This window comes from Myotis lucifugus, unplaced genomic scaffold (assembly GCF_000147115.1).
Source record: "Myotis lucifugus unplaced genomic scaffold, Myoluc2.0 scaffold_106, whole genome shotgun sequence".
Lineage (NCBI taxonomy): Eukaryota > Metazoa > Chordata > Mammalia > Chiroptera > Vespertilionidae > Myotis > Myotis lucifugus.
In genome coordinates, this window is record NW_005871154.1 from 2,710,411 (window position 1) to 2,716,694 (window position 6,284).

Genomic DNA, 6,284 nt, shown 5'->3' on the forward strand with positions numbered 1-6,284 from the left:
CAGTCAATGAAAGAAAAATACCACATGATCTCACTCATTTATGGATAATAAAGACCTTTATAAACTGATGAACAAAAATAGATACAGAGGCAGAGCAGTATTGAACAGATTTCCAAACTACAGTGGGAAGGCTGGGGAGGGTTGGGGGTGGTGGTAAGAGATCAACTGAAGGACTTGTATGCATGCGTATAAGCATAACCAATGAACACAAGACACTGGGGGCTAGGGGAGGCCGGGGGAAGGTCAAGGGGGGGGGAAGGAGACATATGTAATACTCTTTGTAATACTTTAAGCAATAACACAAAATTAAAAAAACAACAACATACATGCGTGCCATTGGTGCCAGTGAGAGCTTTATCTATATAGATAAACTTGCTTAATTAGATCTGTTTTCTGACTTACAGTAGCTAAACTATTTCCAGCCCAGTGAAGCACCCCAACTTCTCTTTCAGGTAATTGTCAGCAACACAGCAGTAAATATCAACACGAAGCAGATTATTATTGTAGATCACGCAGGGAGAACAAAGGGTAAAATATTTAACTGCAGCAGTGTTTGACTATATTCTGTGCAGTGAGAAAACCTGAAGTCATTTTTAAGGTCCACCATTTCTTACTTCTTTTCAGTCAGGTCAAGTTTCTAAACTTTCTAAGTCTCTGTTTTCCGACTAATGAAAAGAAAATAGGATTCCACCAAGTCTCCTATCTACCTACTCCAGGACATCTGTGAGGATCAAATGAGATAAGGCATGGGAAAACCCTTCAGAGACATTTGGTTAAAGTGTAAAATGTTCCCACCTGGCTATAAAGCAAGTCGTGTTCTTGAGCTGAAGAAACTGCAAGGAGCCTAGTCACTAGGGAGAGGAAGCTGGGCGTTGCTATGTGACGCCATTACCAGATGCCCACAGTGACCATTTCCAGGCCAGGCTGAGCTGTGGACCACATTTTGTGCCATGGGGTCTCAGCAGCATTGGCTGTGATTTGGTGGGCTGTTGCTCCAGGGTGGTGGCAGGGCCTGTGTCCCACTTGGGAGAAGCTGAGTGTTGCTTTGTGGGCACCAGGTCCGTGGTGACATTTCTCTGTGCGCCTCACAGCACCTCCTGTGTTGAGCCTCTGCCCCAGTGGTCAGTGCATGTAATAGCGACCAGTCGGACAGGTGGAGGGACATTTAGCATATTAGCCCTTTATATAGAGAGATGATCTGAACATCCCTGACATCACCAAGGCATCACATTTATGTGTGCAACCCAAGTGTCTAGCGCTTGAATGTACGAAGACCAGTCTTTGACATAAACCCCTCCGAAATATTTCTGAGGAGCCCAGAATGCTCACATGTTTCCAAGAATCAGTGCTGGTGCTGGTTTCTTGCCAAACACTGCAGCTGCTGCCCGAGGCCAGGTGCTGCCCCACCCTCATGAAGAGAGAAAGAGAAAGCTTCTATGCGTCACTCTCAGCCAGGGCTCCACAGCTCCAGCCACTCAGAGGTGGTGTGTTAAGTAAAAGACCTGTTTAAAAGATTCCTCTTCCAGCTGTGCATCGTGGGAGGGGAGGGGCAGCCAAGGTCTAAGGGTCAGGTCACAGAGTAGATCTGGAGGCGTGGCTTCCCTCCAGCCCTGGCTGTGCTGGGTCTGGCTGCCTGAAGAGCCCCTCTTCTGTGATGGATGATTCAGTTCAGGAGAATCCATAATTCCTCTTGGCAAAACTGGTTCTTATCTGATGGTTCTATGTATTGTATTTAAACCACACAGGAAAATAAGATTCAAGTCCCCCTTTTTTTTCATCTCTAATTGAACTCCCCAGCCCTCTTGCAAATCAGTGGATAAAAATGGATGTATGGGGAAAAGGAGCTAAGTTATTTCCTTTTTTTCCCCTTTGCCAGGATTACTTAAAGCCGTGGTTCTTGCTCAACCAAGATTCCTTATTAGGTTTCTTTTGGACAGGCAAAAAGAACCAGTATTTAGCCAATTAGCCATAAGGCCTTGGATTAGAATTGTAGATTATTAGTTTGAGAAGGGGATTTACAGATAACTTAGGCCAGTGGCTTTCAATTTGTGAGCTATATACCTGAGTATCTGTAGATTATAATACTCTAATCCAAACATTGTCTAGATTCTGAATAAATAGTACATCCCCATCCCATATAATACTATTTCCAAACATTCATGCCCTTGTTGAGATGAACAAACTACAAATGCATCTCAAAATGTTACTGAATTTATTATAGTTTTCAGTTGTTACTATTTTCTCAAACAACCAACATATAAATCCATTTACATTTGTATAGTGAACATTTACATTTTTTGATGTAAAAAAGGGCATCCTCACATTCAAAGAAGGTTGTGACATTTTCCTCTAGACCTGTATTTCCTAGAATCATCTGGGAGCGCATATGAAATGCACTCCAATCTAGGAAGACATATCTAGTGGGGGGGGGGCAAAATTCTGCATTTTAGACACATTCTCTCAGAGACTCATCTACACACTAACCTGTGAGAACATCAGCTCAGGTCCACCCCCTTATTTCATGGGCGAGGGGATTCAGGCTCAGAGCTGGGAAGTGATTGGGCCAAGGTCATAAAACCTTGATCAATAGCCCCATCTATCCCACCCCTGTCTTGTCCCTCTCAGGCCCCTCAGCAAGGGGCCAAGCAAGCTTGCTCCTCTCCCAGGAAGGGGAAAGCTGACCCCAGGGCCTCAGCATGGCAGCAAAACAGTCTCCAATGGTGAAAATGGTCTCTCTCTGAGGTCTTCGCTTTTCCCCCTCAGCTCTCACAAACTCCTCCCGACCCAGTCAGGCAGGCAGGCCAGTGGCCTCACTGCCCTCCCTCCATTGTCTGGTATGTGTGGCCTCCAGGCTTCTCCCATTTCCTGATTCCTCCCCCCCTCCCCCTCCCCACCATCCTGCCTATTGGTAGATTCCACCAATTCTCTCAAGTCCCACTTCCTGGTTCTGCTGCAGAAACATTTTTTCAGGACCATCCTAACCTTACTGGTCACTTTATGGCCTTGGATCCCTCTGCACCGGAGGGTGTGCTTGCTTTTCTGTTGTTTTGTGTGTGGACAGCCAAGTTGTGTCTCAGACGATGTCTGGTGCAGAGCTGTACACACAGATTCCCCTGATGAATGAACACGTCCAAATATGCATGACACAAATCAACAATGTTTAGTGTGAACATACACATTATTCGACCTTTTATTTATTTGTAACTGCTCTCCAAACACTTTTTGCCAGGACCAGCTGATATAAAATGGACCAACTGTGGGCCTTCTCTCGAGGATTGTGTGTGCTGTGAGTGGTTTAGAGTTTTTCTGATGTTTGATTTTTTTTGTATATTGGCACAGATTTTTTTCTGTCCCCAAGTGATTTGTAATCACATAACAACATTGTGAGGGAAAGCAATCATCAATGGAAACACAAATTCTCAATAAATAATATTATAATGTTATTCCAATCACAGAGCATGTACTGCATACTGGGCCATTTATAAATGGCATCTCATTTACTCCTCCATGCAACTCTTCAAGCGCACCATTATTTCTGTTTTAATGATGGAAAAAACTAAGCAAGTGACTTGTCCAAGGTGCCATCAAATGTGATGTCAGGTTTCAAACCCAGGTTTGTGTAATAAGCAAGCCTGTGTTCTTAGCCATTGCTCTATATCACACCACCTCCCCTGACAGTCCTGCATCCAGGGTTTCATAAACACTGAGGTGCAAGCCGTTGCTAGAGGATAATGAAATGACCAGGGTGAGTCACCGAGGGCAGGCAGCAGGCCTGCTGTGATTGATGAATTTATTATCAGTAAGTTGAGTTGGGAATTACAAAACAACATTAGCATCAATTGCAAAAAACCCAAAGTTTTTTGCAATAGATGAGCTGTGCAAAAAGCCAACATACATCATCGTTCTCAGATGCTGAGTGTGGCGTCTTGACCTGCATTCCCACCCATTTGCCCTGGCGCCTTCTCCCCTGTAAGGGTGGTTCTCTAGAAGCAGTCTAGAGAATTCAGATTTAAAAAGCTTGTCCCAGGCCTGACTCATTGTGTGGCCTCTCACTGGTGAGTCACCACTGTGTGACTCAGTTTTCATGTCTTACACAAGGCTCGGAATTTGACTGTTCAGATCCTGGGAACAGATTTCTATGAGGTGGCATAAGGTTAGTGATGTGCTGGGCTCAAAAGTTTAGCTGGTGAGGACCATACACTAGATCTTGAGAATAATGGGTCCTCAAGCGGTCCCCTGCCTCTTTTTTCAAGCAGGACATAGCTCAGTTGAGCCTCCTGGAAGATGCCATTCCCATAACAGGCTGTTATGACATAATGAGATCTTGGAATGAGATTTTTCTTGCCACTCAGGTCACCTGAGATCCCAATATGATAAACATCAAGATTCAAGAATGAACTTTCTGACCTGGAGCAGGAGGAGTCATCATGCTCATGGACATCCACCACAACAAGGGCCAGAAAGGTGGGGCACAAGAACCCCAAGAGCCAGGACATCTACCTAAGGCTGCTGGTCAAGCTGTACAGGTTTCTTGTCAGACGTACCAACTCCACCATCAACCAAGTGATGCTGAAGAGGTTGTTCATGACTTGCACCAAGCAGCTGCCTGGATGATCTGGAAGATGAAGCTGCCTGGCCGGGAGGGCAAAACTGCTGTGGTTGTAGGGTCTATACCTGATGACGTGTATGCAGGAGGGGCCCAACTGAAGGTGTGTGCACTTCATGTGAGCAGCTGTACCAGGGGCAAGATCCTCACCTTCAGCCAGCTGGCCCTGGACTCCCACAGGGCTGTGGCACCATCCTACTCTCTGGCCCTCCAAAGGGCCAAGTGGTGAAAGGCACTTCAGTAAGGCCCCAGGAACCCCTCACAGCCACACCAAACCCTACCTATGCTCCAAAAGTCAGAGGTTTGAGTGCAGAGAGGCCAACGTGCCAGCCGCAGCTGCAAGAACTAACCCCTCATCCTACTTTGTCATTAAAAAGATTTTGGATGCTGAAAAAATATATATAAGATTAAAAAATGAGTATGACAGCACACCCCAAGGTGCAGGTTTTCAAGGGAAAAGGTTCATGTGCCTTTGGTCTTGGCCTTCATCCAGACCAAGAATAGGGAAAAAGGTCAGAGAGAGCACAACAGGGAGAGGACGGAGAAGAGGTTCCCTTGGAGAGAGCTGTTAGTTCTCTCTGCCTTCAGGGGAGGCTAGAGGTGCTGCAAAAGAACATTGAAAAATGGTCCCCGTAGGAGGGAGACACAGAGACCTGGTGTCCTAGCCATGCCTGAGAAAGTGACTTGCTATCTAGGTGCTGGAACCAGGAGAGAGTGCTGGGTGGATTTGGATTGTGCTCCCAGAGTTTTTAGGGAAGGGATGCAATTGTTTCCTGTGCACAACATGTGAGCCATACCAGAAAGAGGACCATCATGTGGTTGGGTCATCATAGACTTTGTCCGAAAGTGCCTGCAGGAGGAGTGAAGGGATTTTGGCAGGAAGACAAGATGTGCTGCCTCCTCCTCCCCCCATGCCTCAAGTCGCAGCAGAAATGGAGTCATGTCTATGAGTGTCAAGGGAACTGCAGGTCCCAGAAGGAGACCTTGGAAAATCCCAGGATTTGACCCCATGAGAAGTGTCTTGCCTCGGTCCACCAAAGGGTGCTTTCTTTGGCCAAAGGCCAGGCTCAGGCCAAAGCTGTCCTATCCTCTTACTCCTCCTTCCAGCCATGGCTTTGACCTGAAACAGCAAGGAGAGAGAGAGAGAGAGAGAGAGAGAGAGAGAGAGAGAGACATCAGGATAGGAGAAGTCAACAATAAAGTCGCATTTCTATTATGCCATGAGTCATACTTACTCAACATGCTAGTTACATAAATCAATTAAGGTGATGCCTGTTTTTCATTTGTTTATTTTCAAACATCTTTATTAATAAACATCTTTACTTTTCTCTTGGAGCCTGACCATATACCGACTTTTCCATTCCTTCTTTCTGCATCTCAACATTTTGTGTCAGCCTCTACCATAGTATGCCACCTTGTATTACAACTGATTGCTTACCAGTATTCCTCACATTAAGAGATGATTTCCTTATGGGCAGGAACTGTATCTTATTCATGGTAATATTCTCTGAAACCAGCACAGTGATGGCATGTGGTTGGTATGCAGTCAATTCTTGTTAAATGAATGTATGCATGTTGATAAAAAGAACTTGGCAAAAGGAAGACATTTGCAGGGTGGGGCAAAAGTAGGTTTACGGCTGTGAGTACATGAAGCACAGAATTTATTCTTGTATTATTA

General features: G+C 45.4%; 1 pseudogene; it reads left to right on the forward strand.

Moving 5' to 3' along the window:
* The first annotated feature begins 4,427 nt into the window (after window positions 1-4,427).
* On the forward strand, window positions 4,428-4,955 carry LOC102419519 (annotated as a pseudogene).
* Window positions 4,956-6,284: the final 1,329 nt, after the last annotated feature.